Source organism: Athene cunicularia (assembly GCF_003259725.1).
Source record: "Athene cunicularia isolate RWA chromosome 1 unlocalized genomic scaffold, athCun1 chr1_part1, whole genome shotgun sequence".
In the NCBI taxonomy this organism is placed as follows: Eukaryota; Metazoa; Chordata; class Aves; order Strigiformes; family Strigidae; genus Athene; species Athene cunicularia.
Window position 1 is genome coordinate 30,235,815 of NW_020799091.1, and position 15,014 is coordinate 30,250,828.

Consider the following 15,014-nt stretch of genomic DNA (forward strand, 5'->3'; position numbering starts at 1 on the left):
TAAGCAGGAGAGGGGTTTTAGGACTGAATACAACCTTGTTTTGCCCAGTGAACTAGAGGCAAGGAAAGTAGGAACTACAGAGACAACACTGTGCACAGCTGCTACCAATACTCTTTGCCCATTTTGGGGTGCTGGCAGTTACCCCTTTCCACTCTGCTGCCCTTAGTTTTGTGAGTGTGTATCTCCCCTCTGCACACTGCAGAGACCTAACTTTCACATCTTCTGAGGCAGGACTCATTTAAGGTGACTGGTGCTCCTTGCCCAAAATAAAGCCACCAAGAATCACTGGAAACTACTGGGAAAGCTTGCTTGCTTCTAAACACCACAGTCCTCTTCCCTGCCGACCATGAACCACCTACAAGCATGCCACCCAGTGTCACCTCTTTGCAAAGCTATTCTGCCTCCTGCCACAGTAGTATGCACAACATGGAGGGTGAGATGACCCAGATGGAGTGGAGGTACTCAGATGAGACCCTGCCTGGCAAGAAAGGTGGTTTAAACTTTGTCCAACATCCCAAGTACTCAGAAGTGTAGGTTTCTTTTAAAAAGTGGCTTTTTGGCATCAGTTTAAAAAAAAAGATACTCATAAGGGAGGCTTTCTTTGGTAGAAATTTTGATTTGGTTGAAGGACTTTGACAAGGATAAATGCCTCTTGCTACCAGCATCCTGAGTTCTGTTCCTCTCCTGTTAAGTAAGGTACCTTCCTGGTAAGCCAGGGCAATGCTGAACACCTCACCTGATAGTCCAGCAGCTAACAAGCATCATCAAGAATGCTCTGAGCCTGTATGATCAAAGAGCAGGAATAAGCTGAATTTGCAGTGAGTTGCCCCTTGAAGTCAGACTTCATCACTACCACAAGCCACGACGCTGAAGCTGAGGAGTAACACCTGTTGAGGTGGAAGAATGCCCAGAGACGCTCAGCATTTCCAGCTCACACTCTGTCAGCGTGGGTTGTCTCAGTCAACAGAGATGGTCATGACACAAAATGGAGGAATATTCTAGATTTCATCTTCCTGATTTTAATAGGCATCCTCAGGCCAATGGATCTCTCTCTTTCTGACCGAAAAAGGGGAATGAAGTGAACTTCACTTGAAGTTCACAAGCATTTTGATGGTACTGTCATTGCAGTCTACAAGCAAAGACTCACAGAATCATCACAGAATGGTTTGGGTTGGGAGGAACCTTAAAGATCATGCAGTTCTGACCCCCCTGCCATGGGCAGGGACACCTTCCACTAGAGCAGGTTGCTCAAAGCCCTGTCCAACCTGGCCTTGAACACTGCCACGGAGGGGGCAGCCACAGCTGCTCTGGGCAACCTGTAACAATGCCTCACAGGAAATAATTTCTTCCTTATATCTAGTCTAAATCAACCCTCTTTCTGTTTAAAGCCATTACCCCTCATCCTGTCATTACACTCCCTGAAGAGTCTCTCCTCATCTTTCCTGTAGCCCCCTTTAAGTACTGGAAGGCTGCTATAAGGTCTGCCCTGACCCTTCTCCAGGATGAACCATGCCAACTCTCTCAGCCTCTAAGGGAGGTGCTCCAGCCCCCCGATCATCTCTGTGGCCTCCTCTGGACCCACTCAAGCAGATCCACGTCCTTCTTATGTTGGGGGCTCCAGAGCTGGACACAGCACCCCAGGTGGGGTCTCACAAGAGCAGAGCAGAGGGGGAGAATCCCTTCCCTCGACCTGCTGGCAGGTCTTCTCTTGATGCAGCCCAGGATACGGCTGGCGTTCTGGTCTGTGATTGCAAATTGTTGTCTTCTAGTTGGTTTTGATCCACCAATACCCCCAAGTCCTTTTTCTTGGAGCTGCTCTCAATCCCCTTATTGCCCAGCCTGTATTTGTGCTTGGGATTGCCCCAACCCATGTGCAGGACCTTGCACTTGACCTTGTTGAACTTCATGAGGTTTGCATGGTCCCACGTCTCAAGCCTGTCAAAATCCCTCTGAATGGCATCATTTCCTTCTAGCATATCAACCACACCAAATGTGCAAAAGCTGTTCCTCCCCTTCCTGCCTCCTGAGGTTGTCCATCCTTCTTGCTGCCAGCAAGACGGGCCTCTTGCAACCATCCAAGGTCACTTTTTAAGGCCAGTATCTCCTTTTAGGCTAACACAACCTCTCCATCTTCTGTCATCCAGGTTCAGAAGGACATTTGAGGGCCTTCTGAACCATTCACCAATGTGATTCAAATCAATCACATTTACTTCCAGGGACACATGAGACACCTACATGTTTTAGGGGATTCTGGCCTAAGGGTTTCTCTGTGAGACAAGCACAGTGTTGTCATTAGGCTGTTGCAACCCACAAGAGTTTATGAAATGCTTAGCTAGCAAAACAAAAAACATTAACTTCTTGGCTACAGCTTTATGCCAAAAGATAGGCAGGTCGTGCTTCAATGCAGATGTCTCAGGGAAAAAATGTGCAGTGCATTAGAGAGCTGTGACTCATAGAATAATTATCCTCGTTTCTCATAGTTTATTAATAATTTAAACCCAATCTTGGTGTTATTGATCTATCATTGAATCGGAGATTTATTTCAGATCTGTAGTCACTGAAGCAGTAAATTTAATCCCCCTTCTCCTCCCACCCTTCCATCCACTAAACTCACTTTATAACTAAAACATGATGTTTAGGCTGTTTCAGTAATAGAAGAGGAGAAGAAGAGCTCAGAGGCTGTGGGTGGTAGGAGCAGCCTTAAGCTCACAGAAGGCTGAGGTGAGGGGCATTAATGTTCTGGTTTTAATACCCCTTTTTTGACCAAAGCATCCTCTGCAGATGATCTTAGGGATGCTACAAGGACCAAATGCTACTTGGTGACATGTGCATCACAACCAGATTATAAACCAGTTTTGCCTGGTTTTATATGAGTTTACTTGTCCATTCCCACAGTTAACCATCAGTTTTGCACTCATGCCAGTTGCAGATCCCAGTCCTACTCTTTGTCCTCTGGAAACACAGATGTGAGTTCACCAAGGTAAAAGCACCTGCACCACATAGACTGTTGCAAGGCACACAAGCTCTTGGGCCCAGTCCTAATCTTACTTAAACTGGCAAAAACCTGAAACAGCTGCCTGGGTGTCCCAGGAGTACCGTGAGTGTAAAATCAATTTATGTGCATGGAGGATCAAGCCTAGAAAACTATAATGTGAAGACTCCTACAGCAGTGCTCACTTGGCTGTACCATGTGTCTGATGCATTCACTAATACAAGCAGCAAGATCTGGCCTTTTAAAGGAAGCCAGGAATAGAAAACATGCTTTACAGCTGTAAAGTGCCCAGAAAAGTGATTTTTGTAGGCAAACGAAATACATTTTTATTAGACCAATTGTAGTATACAGTTGGGGTGGAAAATGTGTTCTTGGCTGTACCAACTCTTTCTCAGCTCTGAAAGAAAGCAGCAAATGTGCCCAAATGCTCATCTGTTCTTTTCCATCTATATTAATGGATACACTTAAAGATATTACCATCCTCTGCCAGCCCATCCTCTCTGCTGTCCTGAGACCCTGCAGCTGGAACCACAGCAAGTGGGGGCTCTTGGATGCAGTCGAGGCTCCTGCAGCTATGGAAATGTGCAACAGGGCCAAGCTGTCACAGCCTAAAAAGCAAACAAGACTCAGTGTAACCAGGCAGAAAGGATGTGTTGGTGAGGTAGAGCACTGCATGCACTCACAAGTGTGCTCTTAGTGCATCTGATGTTTCTTGCCCAAGTGGAAGGCAACCTTATAGATAAACATCAGGAAAACAAAGCACAAGAAGTTTAGCCTATAACTATGTTTCCCAGGGGTATCATTCTTAATTAAACGGTCATTGAGCTGGGTTTCCCTTGATTTGGTTATGGGGGTGTTTTTGGTGTTTGGTTTAGATTAGCTAAACCTGGAATAAGACCAGGGAAATGCTGCTATTTCATTGATCCTGCAGGATGAAGAATGGTGCCAGCACTAGCACAGCAGGGTGGAGGTGCTGGGTGTTGCAGGGCTGTTAGGAGGGGAGCAAAGCCAGGGAAATCCGTGGCTGGAAATGCTGCTTGGCAGCTGGGTCCCTGTGACAGTGGGTCCCTCCTGCCCTGATGGCACAGTTGTCATCGGTGGGTCACAGCTCCTGCAGGAGCCCAGGCTTGCTGGCATTAAACCTTCCTCTGCTGTAAGGCCTGAGAGACTTGTTTGGTGAGATTTCACTTGAAGGTGTGAATTCCTAGAAATTGGGGCTTTTCTGCAGTTAAAAGCAGCAACCTCCTTACCTCCCTCTCCTCACTCCACTCAGGTGGAGTGAGCAATTGCAAGCACAGATAATCATCACCAGTGCAAGAACCCACCTGTCACAGGAGCAGATTTGGTGCCTCTCTGAATATGTAACCCTTCCTCCCACAGTTCAATCCTGCAACATGCAATCAGGAGGGTATTTTCAGTACTGAGCAGCCGAATAGAGAAATTGAACATCACTTCAGAGTGTAGTTCACCCAGAATATGTTATTTAATAAGTTTAGGTCTCATTGCACCCTGGTGAGGTGAGGAAATAGCTTTTCCTGCCCTTTTAGGAGTGGGTAACTCACCCCTCCTCAGCTAGGTGCCTACTCCTCTGAATCACTTGCTGGAGGTGCCTGTTCCTTGCTGTTGACAATATTAGGCTCCTAATTCAGGCATTTCACTTACAGGCATGACCTTGGGCCTTGGTTCAGCTCACACAGTTCTGCTCATCCATGAGATACCCTCCTTAAAAGGCCTAGGAAAGGTATTTGCAGAGGCAGGTCACGCTCACCACACCCCTTCACCCAGGCTGACTGCAGTGGGGGCACATGGTCCCCACCCCATCTGGCAGCCCTTGGAGGCTGCAATGGTGCAGAAGCAGTTTCAGTGTTGTTTCCTTATGGTGAGGGAAATTCTGGTCTTCCCTCCAGCCAGGGAGGTGCTCTCCTGGGACACCAAGTTGTACCCCAAGGCCAGAAAGAACAAGGGGCCAGTCGAAACCAAGGAAGAGGCAGTAGCGGAGGACAGAGAGGAGAATAACAAAGCAGAACTGTGTGAGCAAGGTACAGTGTGGTATCTGGAATCATCACAGCCACTGTGAGATAAACCTGAGTTTTCTAGGTGCCCATCTTCCATGCTTTGAAAATCTCAGGATAAACTAAAAACCATTTTGTTCATAAGAATGAACAAAGCATTTGAAGTCCTCCTTTTCCTGCTGTAGATCAGAGATTAGCACTGTTTGGTGGTCATGGAGGAAAAGTTATCCTGTCTAGTCATCCAGGGCCATAATAAAAATGAGAAGGGAAATGTGAATGGGAGCATTTTTGTCTCTAGAGTTAGCCTCTAGGAAAGGGTCAGGTGGATACCTGGGAGTACCAGCCTTAAACTGAAGGGTCACAGACCTCTTCCTCCCATGGTCTTCCTCACCAGTTTCAATGTTTCAGTTTTGTCAAATCTCAGCTGGGTGGGACATGGAGTGTCAGAAACCACAGGAGGCAAGAAAAACATATGGTTTGGAGAAAGTTAGGAAAGGGGATGAAAGAATGAAAACTGGGAATGTGAGAAAGAGGGCAAGAAATATGAGACTAGAGAAGGAAAAAATATCAATAGCTGTGAGGATATGAATGAAAAACTAAAGAGGACAGACCCCAAGGAGGAGAGGAAAACATGGATAAAGATTAGGAGAGAGATAGAGCAGGGGGGATGGTGGAAAATCAGAGTGAGTCATTTAAAGAGAAGAATGGTTGATTCCAGAGAGCAGGGGATATAGACAGGCTCAGCAACACAATGCTCCATTGAAAGTTGTCCATTGAAAGTTTGGTGACAAAATAGTGCAGAGAAGGTAACTCCTCTTTTCTTCCCCTGTGTGGATATCTGCAGTCCTCAGAGGAATCAGGCGATGAAAGAAAGACCTGGGACTGCAGAGTACTTCCTTTCTGTTGGGATAAAAAGTGCTCACTCTGGAGAGAAAAGAGAAAAGGGCAGAAAGAAGATATTCTTTTCTTTCTTTTTTTTTTTTAGATTTTTATTTTTCACAACAAGCCTTGACTCACGTTTGTTAGGTAAAGAGTCATTGCCCAGAGCAAGGGCCTTGCTCCACGGTGTGGTCTGCTCCAGCTTTTTCCAGAACAGATATCAGGCAAAAGGAGGGGCACAACTGCAATGTCGCTGGTCACTGCCTGTGCTTACCTTCATTTGCCCACACCAAACCTCTTGGTCTCCCATCACTGCGGTGCATCAGCTTGAAATCTGCAGGAGGAGAATTCCTGGAAATCTGGCTCTATGCCTTCCCCCACCCTGCAGCTGGTTCCTCCATCCTTACTTTTGCTTGTCAGGCATTTGTATAAATAGGATTAACATCTGCAGTTACACTTAGCTAGGTTGCAAATTACACAGGCTATCAAGTCTTGTGCTTCAGGGCATACACTGATTACCATCAGAGGGGCAAAAATGAGTTTTTCCAATAACAGAATATTGCATGATTGACTGGGGACATTATGGGGCAGAGTGTATTAGCCTTTGCCATCAGTATCAGTTATATGTCATTACTGCATCAAAGCATCAGATGTGGGTAAGCCACTTCCATTCAGGCAGTGTTGGTGGTGGCTGGGTCCAGAGGAGGGTTGGTTGTTAAAACAGGCACTGATTTCTGAAGCTGCTTATAAAATGTGCCTCCAGCAAGGTATACTCCCTGCTTCTGTTTGCCTATCTCCTGGGCTGCATGCCTTCAGCTGGTAGGAGGAGCATGCCCTCCTCTCCTCTGTGAGGTTCTGGTGGGATCAAGAGGCATCAGAGGATCTGGGACCCACAGTAACAAAAGGCTGGTTGGTACCTGACTGAAGGGTATGCTGACCCCATCTTTACAGTGCTTCCAGGGGCTTGCAAAAGGGATCGAGGTCCCCATTAGCCCTCTATTGTATATGAACAGCTTTGCCTATCCTCAACTTTCAGACCATCTAATTTCCTTCATCTTAGCAGCAAATGATTGCTTCATTTGAATGGAAGATCTAGAATTGACAGAAAATCTAAAATAAGAAACATAATTAGCAGCAAAACTTTTAATTCCCCTTTCTAAGCCATTTCTAAATGTGTTAGTGCTTATTTATTGAACCTGGCTTGACATTTAGACAGTTCCTTTTAATGCTAATAGGGTTGATTACCAGGTTCAATCCTACTGCTTTGAGGAAATGGTTGCTCAGTATTCAGAACTGCCAAGTATCGCCTGCACAGAAATACTCACCTGTCTCTGCAAGAAATATGTATTATTCAGCACAAATACCTGAAAATGAGGCCAACGTGAGAGTGAGGATCCTGTGCCAGCAATGCGTGAGGCCTGTAGCCGTAGGGTACCCAGTCTGCCTTCTGTGGCCAAAAACTCCCTCCAGCACCAGTGGCACAGGGCCAGCCCATGCGCTGTGAACCACGTCGGGATTTGCCCTGGCTCATCAGCTTGACTGTGGTGCTGGGGGGCACCCTGTGGCGTGGCAGGATCCCCAACCAGTGACAGGTGGGGAGCCCCAAGGAGGAGAAGGAGTAGCCACAATGGGAGAGGAAGAGGAAGAGGAAAAGGAAGAGGGAGAGGAAAGGGAAGGGGAAGGGGAAGGGAACAAGGAAAGCAACTGGTTTCCCCAGGTTGCAGCTAAGAGCTGGGGTTTCCTGCTCTTGCCCACTTGCAGCTGGCACTCTACATTCAAGGCTCTCATCTTCCTTCTTATCCTACAGAACCAAACATAGCAGGGACTCCTTCCTAATGGAAATCTAGGGCCAAGAAGTGTGGTTTGGTTGAGGTTTTTTCCTTAATTATCACTATCAAACTATCTGCTTCAGTGAGTGTAATGGAGCTTTTTTGTGCTCCCTCTTCTGCAGATCAATCGACCAGACAGATATCCAATTGTCCTGTTTCAACAGATATCATCATTACCCTCTGGATACACTGCAAAATAGCACAGGTGTCAATAAGAATAGAATTTGGCCTTACATTTACTTTAAATTAGGCCATATAGGTGAAAAAGTTAGGTTTTCAGAAAAGAAGCTTCCCCTCCATATTGCTGAGCATGCAATGTCTACATGAGGCTGCTTGGATGATGCAGCTGCCTCCAGAAATAGGGCAGGCTCCTAAATGCTGAGAGTGACAAGCCAGCCTGGTCTGACAATCTTTGCCAATGGCTGGCCTGATCTAGAGAAGAGAGATACTAGAGCTCAGGATTTCCCCCCAGGGTGTGATTATCTTGTAATAGCCACTATCCCTCATTCTCATTTCTAGCTGGAAAGGAGGTGCAAAGCGAGGCCCCTAGTTTGTATCCATCAGCTGGTAAACAGCCAAGGCATGGCTTTTAAGGCAACCTTGGAAAAGTGCACAGGGACATAAAATGTCCCTGTCATCAAGTTGTTGAGTTTTCAGCCAGAAGAGGCACTTGTATATTGCGTCATCAGAGCATCCAAGTGTTTGTTTTTAATTTAGTCAGGGAAAACTTGCATGAATGACTCAGATTTGGGCTGACCATTTTAGCCACTGCTGCACATTTAATTTCTTTTGCTCTCCCATCGTTTGTAACCATGCATCATAAGCAGAACAGGAGCCACTCTCTTTGAATGCTGCCTTGGAATGATAAAAACCAAGATGATCCAGGTCAGGCTAAGGGAAGTTGACCTGGTTGCCGTAAAACATCCTTGTTCTAACCACAGCCACTGCCAGGTCACATTTCCACCACACGGTGAGGCGCCCATCAAGTGTCTGCATGGAGCATGAGGTGCATCCCTTAGCTGTCAGCCATGTTTCAGAACAACTCGGCCTCCAGCTGAGGACCTTTGGAGAAGACTTGTCCATGCAGGACAAGGTGGACTGGACAGGTTTCTGCAGGTCCCAGACCTGGTGGTGGGAGGAGATGGTGCAAGCCAGCTTTCTGCCACGTATGCCTTTTGCCTTATGTCATTGTGCCTGTTGGAGATAGCCAGCACTCAGGTGGCTTGGTACTCTCCCTCGAGCACTAAGGTCTGCTTCAGGGCTCCCACAGACAGCCACAGAGGTCACTGCTTTGCCTTCCACAGTGGTAGTATTCCATGAGAAGGGGTCTGTGCTCTGAAGTGATTGGCCTACAGAAGCTTTTGGGTTGGGAGCTAAAGGAAAGGGGGTGCACCTGCCCATGGGTCTTGGTGGAAGGGTTATTAAGCTGAAAATTGTGCCTGGTGTGTTCAGGCTGGAAAGTCACCAAGCAGCTATATCTCTGTGATGCAGGGGTCTGCATCAGAAGTGGTGACAGGCAGCAGCACCAGACACCTCGAGCTACGTTTAAGCTGCTTTGCCTTAGTGGGAGAAATGTTGTGAAATGCAGGACGACTGCAAAGGGTCAAACCCAAGGTAAGCCTGGCTCAGCATCCTGCCCTGGACAAGAGCCAGCAGATGCTCAGGAAGCAATACAAAAATAGAGCAAACATTTATTTATGCTTCCCAGAATACTCTCTATTTCCCTAGTGGCCTGTGACTCGGGAACCTCCTAACTGTAGACATCATCTCTGCATTTAACAGCCCTTGATGGATTCTTCTTTCATTGATTAGTTTACACCCTATTGAACCAATGTAAATTTTATACATCTACTGTACCCTATGGCAAGGAGTGCCACAGCTAAAAATCTCTTTTGTTTATTTTGAACTTGTCACTTGATAGTTTTCTTTGATGATAACTCTCTTCCTTTGAAGAGCACTGAATAATGTGAACAGCTGTTCCCCAGTCATGCCACTCTTTCCATCACAAAACTCGGTCATATTTCTTCTTCAGTCATTTTTTCTTCCAAGATAAAAAGTCTTAATCTATTCATTCATTCCCTGAATGGAGGCCCTTTTATGCCTTTGATCATCTTCAATTGCCTTCCTCTGTAACTTTTCTATTTCTTCTATATCATATTTGAGATTGGTGAATCAGGACTGCACAATAGTATTCAAGAGATGGGAGCCCACAGATTTATACAGCAGCATAATCATTTCCTCTGTTTTGCTCTCTCCTCCTTTCCTAATAATTTCTAGCTTTCTGTTTGCTATTTTGATTGTTACTGAGTGTTGAGCTGACATTTGCATAGAACTATCTATTATAACCTGAAGATTTTTCTCCCAAGTGGAAATAGCTAGCTCAGAGCCCATTATTTTGTATGTAAAGCCAGAATTGTCTTTTCCCATGCGCATCACTTTACATTTATCTACATCAGATTTCATCTGTGATTTTATTACCATTTTATTCAGTGCCATGAGGGTCTTTCTGCAACTCTTCACAGTCAGCCCTTTGCCTCAACCACCCTGAATATCATCAGCAAACTTCTTGTCTCCCTGCTCACTTCTATTTTGAGATTATTTATGAGTATTTCAAAAGCATGGGATGGTGCTTAGGCTAATTTAGCAGGTTTCTCTCTCAAATTTGAAGTGCCAGGTCCCAAAAAGAGGGAAGAAATGTAGCCTCCCAAGCTCTTGGGATGCAACTAGAGATCAGTTGGTGCTTCTGGAGATGGATGGTGTGCTTAACTAGCATGTCTTCCTTTCCCCTTGCACAAATAGATGGGGAGGTGATGCTGCTTGTGGTATATGTGTCTAGCCCCTCCACCAGACTGTACAGGATTAGTAGGAGATAATAGGGTTATGGTGGCCCTTTCTCTTGCTGAAGCTGGGCCCTGGCACAAAGAGGCATGCAGGAGTCCTGGGGTCCCAGGGGAGGAGGCAGAGGGGAAGCAATGGATGGCAAAGCCTTTCTCTGAGAAAAGCACTGCACTCAAAGTTGTAAGACATCACTTTGAACAAATAGGAGCTAACTGGTAACTCTTGCTTGCAATAAGATTCATGGGAATCTGTTGAGCTTTCTGGAGGGAGTCCAAGGCTAGAGTCAGATGAGAAGCTGGTCCATGGGAAGAGAGTGTGAGGATGACTGTGACCGCCCTCCATGTGGGTGAGGTGTCACCCAGCCAGCCAATAACCAGGAATTATCCTGAGAAGCACTTTTTCAGTGATGGTGTTTTCCCGGGGAGCAGCACCTTGCAGCCGTGCCTGCCAGCAGGTCAGTGCCAGGGGGACAACAGTGAGGAATTCTTCTTTCTGCTGGGTGCATCCTTGTTTGGGGGAAGAGGCTGGAGAACTGCCAATGCTATTTGTAGGCAAAAGATGCTATTTGTGGGTTGAACATCACTCTGGCACTGGAAGTGAGCATGAAATCAATTCAGATGAGAAAGTTATTAGCTTTGGTAGAGGGTTTCTCATGCCTGTCTGGTGGTACACCTCAGAGCTGTGGGTTCACACCAAGCATGTTTCACTCTCCTCCCCAACCCTGGCAATTTCTTGTGGCTGCATTTACAGCCAGGCCATGCAGGATTTGCCAGCCCTCTGGCAAGACACCTTCCAGAAAAGGCATGTGGCTTCCAGAAAAATTCTCTGCAGAGGTGGTTTGATTCTCCTGCAGCTGTGAGGGGAGAAAGGACAATAGTATTTCTTGCCTGATAACGGAACAAAAATTGCTCCAAAGGGCAGATGCTCTCCCCTTTCAGTGACAGAAGGAATAGAATAGAATAGAATAGAATAGAATAGAATAGAATAGAATAGAATAGAATAGAATAGAATAGAATAGAATAGAATAGAATAGAGAATAGAATAGAATAGAATAGAATAGAATAATTTTCAGTTGGAAGGGACCTACAATGATCATCTAGTGCAACTTCCTGACCAACTCAGGGGTGACCAAAAGTTAAAGCTTTTTGTTAAGTGCATTGTCCAAATCCCTCTTAAACACCTCTGTAGGAAGCCAGTTTCAGTGTTTGACCACCCTCTTGGTAAAGAAATGTTGCCTAATGTACAGTCTAAGCCTCCCCTGGCACAGCTTTGAACACCCCAACACGTTCTATCACTGCATCCCAGGCAGAAGAGCTCACCACCTCCCTCTCCACTTCTACTCCTCAGGAAGCTGCAGAGAGCAATGAGGTCACCCCTCAGCCTCCTTTTCTCCAGACTAGACAAGCCCAAAGTCCTTACCTGCTCCTCACAGGACATTCTTTCCAGCCCTTTCACCAGCTTTGTTGTCCTCCTCTGGACACATTTGAGTACCTGAACATCTTTCTTAAATTGTGGGGCCCAGAACTGCACACAGTACTTAAAGCTTGACCCATCAGAAAACCATGACCCATTTGATAACACAAGAAAGGAGTAGGCATCAGTGATGCAGGCACAAAGTGGATCTTTAGATGTGAGAAGACCTGTCTCTCCTAAAAGTAAAAATAATGTATGCACATGAAGAACCTTAGTGGTTTCACATATCCGCAAACCAAAACAGAAATTCAAGAGACCAGTGGCAGACCTGCTGATACTGAAGTCATCAACTCCCTCCTTGTCTGAACAAAGAAGACACTTGGTCACCTTAAACACAAAGACAGAAGTTTCTATTTCCAACCCAGCCTTTTGGCTGCTGGTCATGTCATTGCCCACTCCAGGGACTGAAGCGAGGGACTGACAAGTGCTGGGAGCTCCTCTGTCATGGCTGAGGATTTCAGCTGTGTCTTCAGCCTTTGCTTGTTTAAGGTTAAGATTTGAGGCTGGAATGGCTGTGTGGTATGCCCAGTGTCAGCCCACTGCTGGTGGACCACACCAGAGTGGTGGACATGTCTGCACAGCCATGGTGCAGTGATAGGGGCTATAAAATCAGTCCCTTCGGTGGCTGTTACAAATTTCCCATTTTATTTAGGTCTTTGCCCTCCTTTTTCAATGGGAGGTTTTTGGAAGGAAGAAGTACTAAATAATATCTCTTATCACCACCAGAAAGGGAGATGGGGATCACAGACAGAGAGCATACTTGTGTAAATAGTAGTGACAGCAACCTATGTAGCTGGACCAGTACAAACCCACAATGCATTAAAATATCTAAAACCAGAGTATGGTGCAAAAATGTATGGGAGCTGTTCATCGGTCCTGGTGGCATCAGAGCTTGTGCCATCAGTCAGCCCACCCAGCCCTGGACCACAACTGGCTGATGGAAGAGGAAAACCCACCCAGAAACAACCTGGGACAAAATGGGGTGGATTTAAGTGACATGACTGCTCATGGTAGAAGGCATCAGGATGACTACTATAAATACTACAGAGAAGAAAAAGGCCTTTAAAGCTAAATCAGACTTAAGCCACTTTTGAGCAATTATCAGGAAGGAGGAAAGCTAATAATGACTGTTTCCATCACAAATGCTTTGCAAAACAAAGGGCTGTTTTTCCTTTCCAAAATGCAAACATTCTCACTTCCCTTGAAGTTTCTCCATATCAAGATTGCCTAAAAAAACTGAGTGTCTTGTTTATTAAAATGTAGTTTCTCAGGGGGTTGTTTTTAAAGAAGAGACAGGAGTTAATTTTTAAAACTTGTTTTAAAAGTCTTAAATTTTTAAGTCTTTTAAAAAGGCTTAAAGCCTTTGTTTGCCTTTTTTTTTCTACTTCACAGAATGCTAGAAGAGGACCAAATTAACAAACTGTTCACATTTTCGTTTGAAAAACAACTATAACTTTCCACTGAGCTCTTAGGAAGGAAGCATAAACGTGCCAGCTGCATTTATGTCCTATGCCTGCCCCACCACTTCTGATGGACGCTGCGCCCCACAGCTCTTTTGCTGCAGGACATCTAAGGAAGTGTTTGACACTCTCATCTAAGAGCTGATGAGTGAAGATGAAGTGGAGGAAGATCTGGACATCACTCCCCATGCCAACCCTTCCCAAGCTGAGCTGAGAAGCAGTATCAAAAAGAAACTGCTGCAACAGTAAGGGACTGAGTTAGAGCAGCCCCAGGCCCTGATGGGAGGAGAGAAGTGCCATCAGGTCCCTTCACTCCAGTCCCAGGGAATTTCACTATTGGGAACCTATTTGTGGCATTGCTGCTGCCCAAATTCACCAACAAGCACTGAGACATCCTCATGTCAGTCCTACGATGGTACCCCTAGCAGGAAAGATCCACTGCCTCCCACAGGCAGGATGTGCTGAGCATGCAACAGTGCTGAACAGGGCCAGAATAAAATGTTGGACCAGGATGGTTCAGTGCTCTGAAAGCGATACTTGCCTGAGTCTCCTCACACAGCTCATCTTCACTGTATAGCCCTTAGAAAGGTATTGCATGGCTTGATAAGGAGAGCTAGAGCTGAGGGCTCAGCAGCTGCGCCATATCTGCGCTTCTGGCATTGAAGGTTTGACATTCACAGGTTACGAAGCTCCCTAGAAAGGGGGATGGGGCCACATGTTTTCCCAGATGGTAAAAGGTTTTCCCAAGTCAAATCCTGTGTAACTGTTCTCTCCCAAGAGACTCTGAAGGCATCTGACCCCATCTGGGGCCTCCCTCCCATTGCACAGCCCCTGCACACCTTCCCACACAGCTGCTTCGGTCCCCACACCCAGCAGCCTTGGTGGACATGGATGTGGCTTCCCAACTTCTTCCCAGGCTGCTTAGTAGCAGAAGAAGTGTCTAACTCCTGTTTCACCCCCTGGGGATGCATCTTTCCCAGGGCACACCATGGGTGGCCATGCTCGGGACACACTGGTCTCAGCGAGGTGGGCAGAGACCAGAATGCATCACTTGATTTATCCATGCTTTGTTGCTGTTGCCCCTTTCCTTCCACCATTTTTGGTCTTTTGGGGTCTGACTTGTAAGTGCCATCATACTTTCATGGGAGCAACACACTGGAATTTCCCTTGGGTACAGAGGGGCAGTTCGAGGTTCAAGTGCCACTCAGGTCTCCAGGTAGGATCTGGTTTGAGCCTTTTGGGTAGGGTCTGTCTTCTGGCTCTGCAGGGGTCAGCAGCATACATGGCATGCAGCGCTTGGTCCCACCAGTCACACAAACCAAGTTTTGTCCTGAGAGGCCAGAGTGGCTGTCAGGGGCATGGCACACAGGTGGGGCGGGGCAGACAATCCAACCACACATGTGATGAGATGTGTGGGCAGAATGCCCCAAGGGCTGGAACACACCTTACTTCCACAAGCCCATACCCATGCCTTCCTGCCCTACCCCACCACCCTACACACACACACACACACACACACACACACACACAC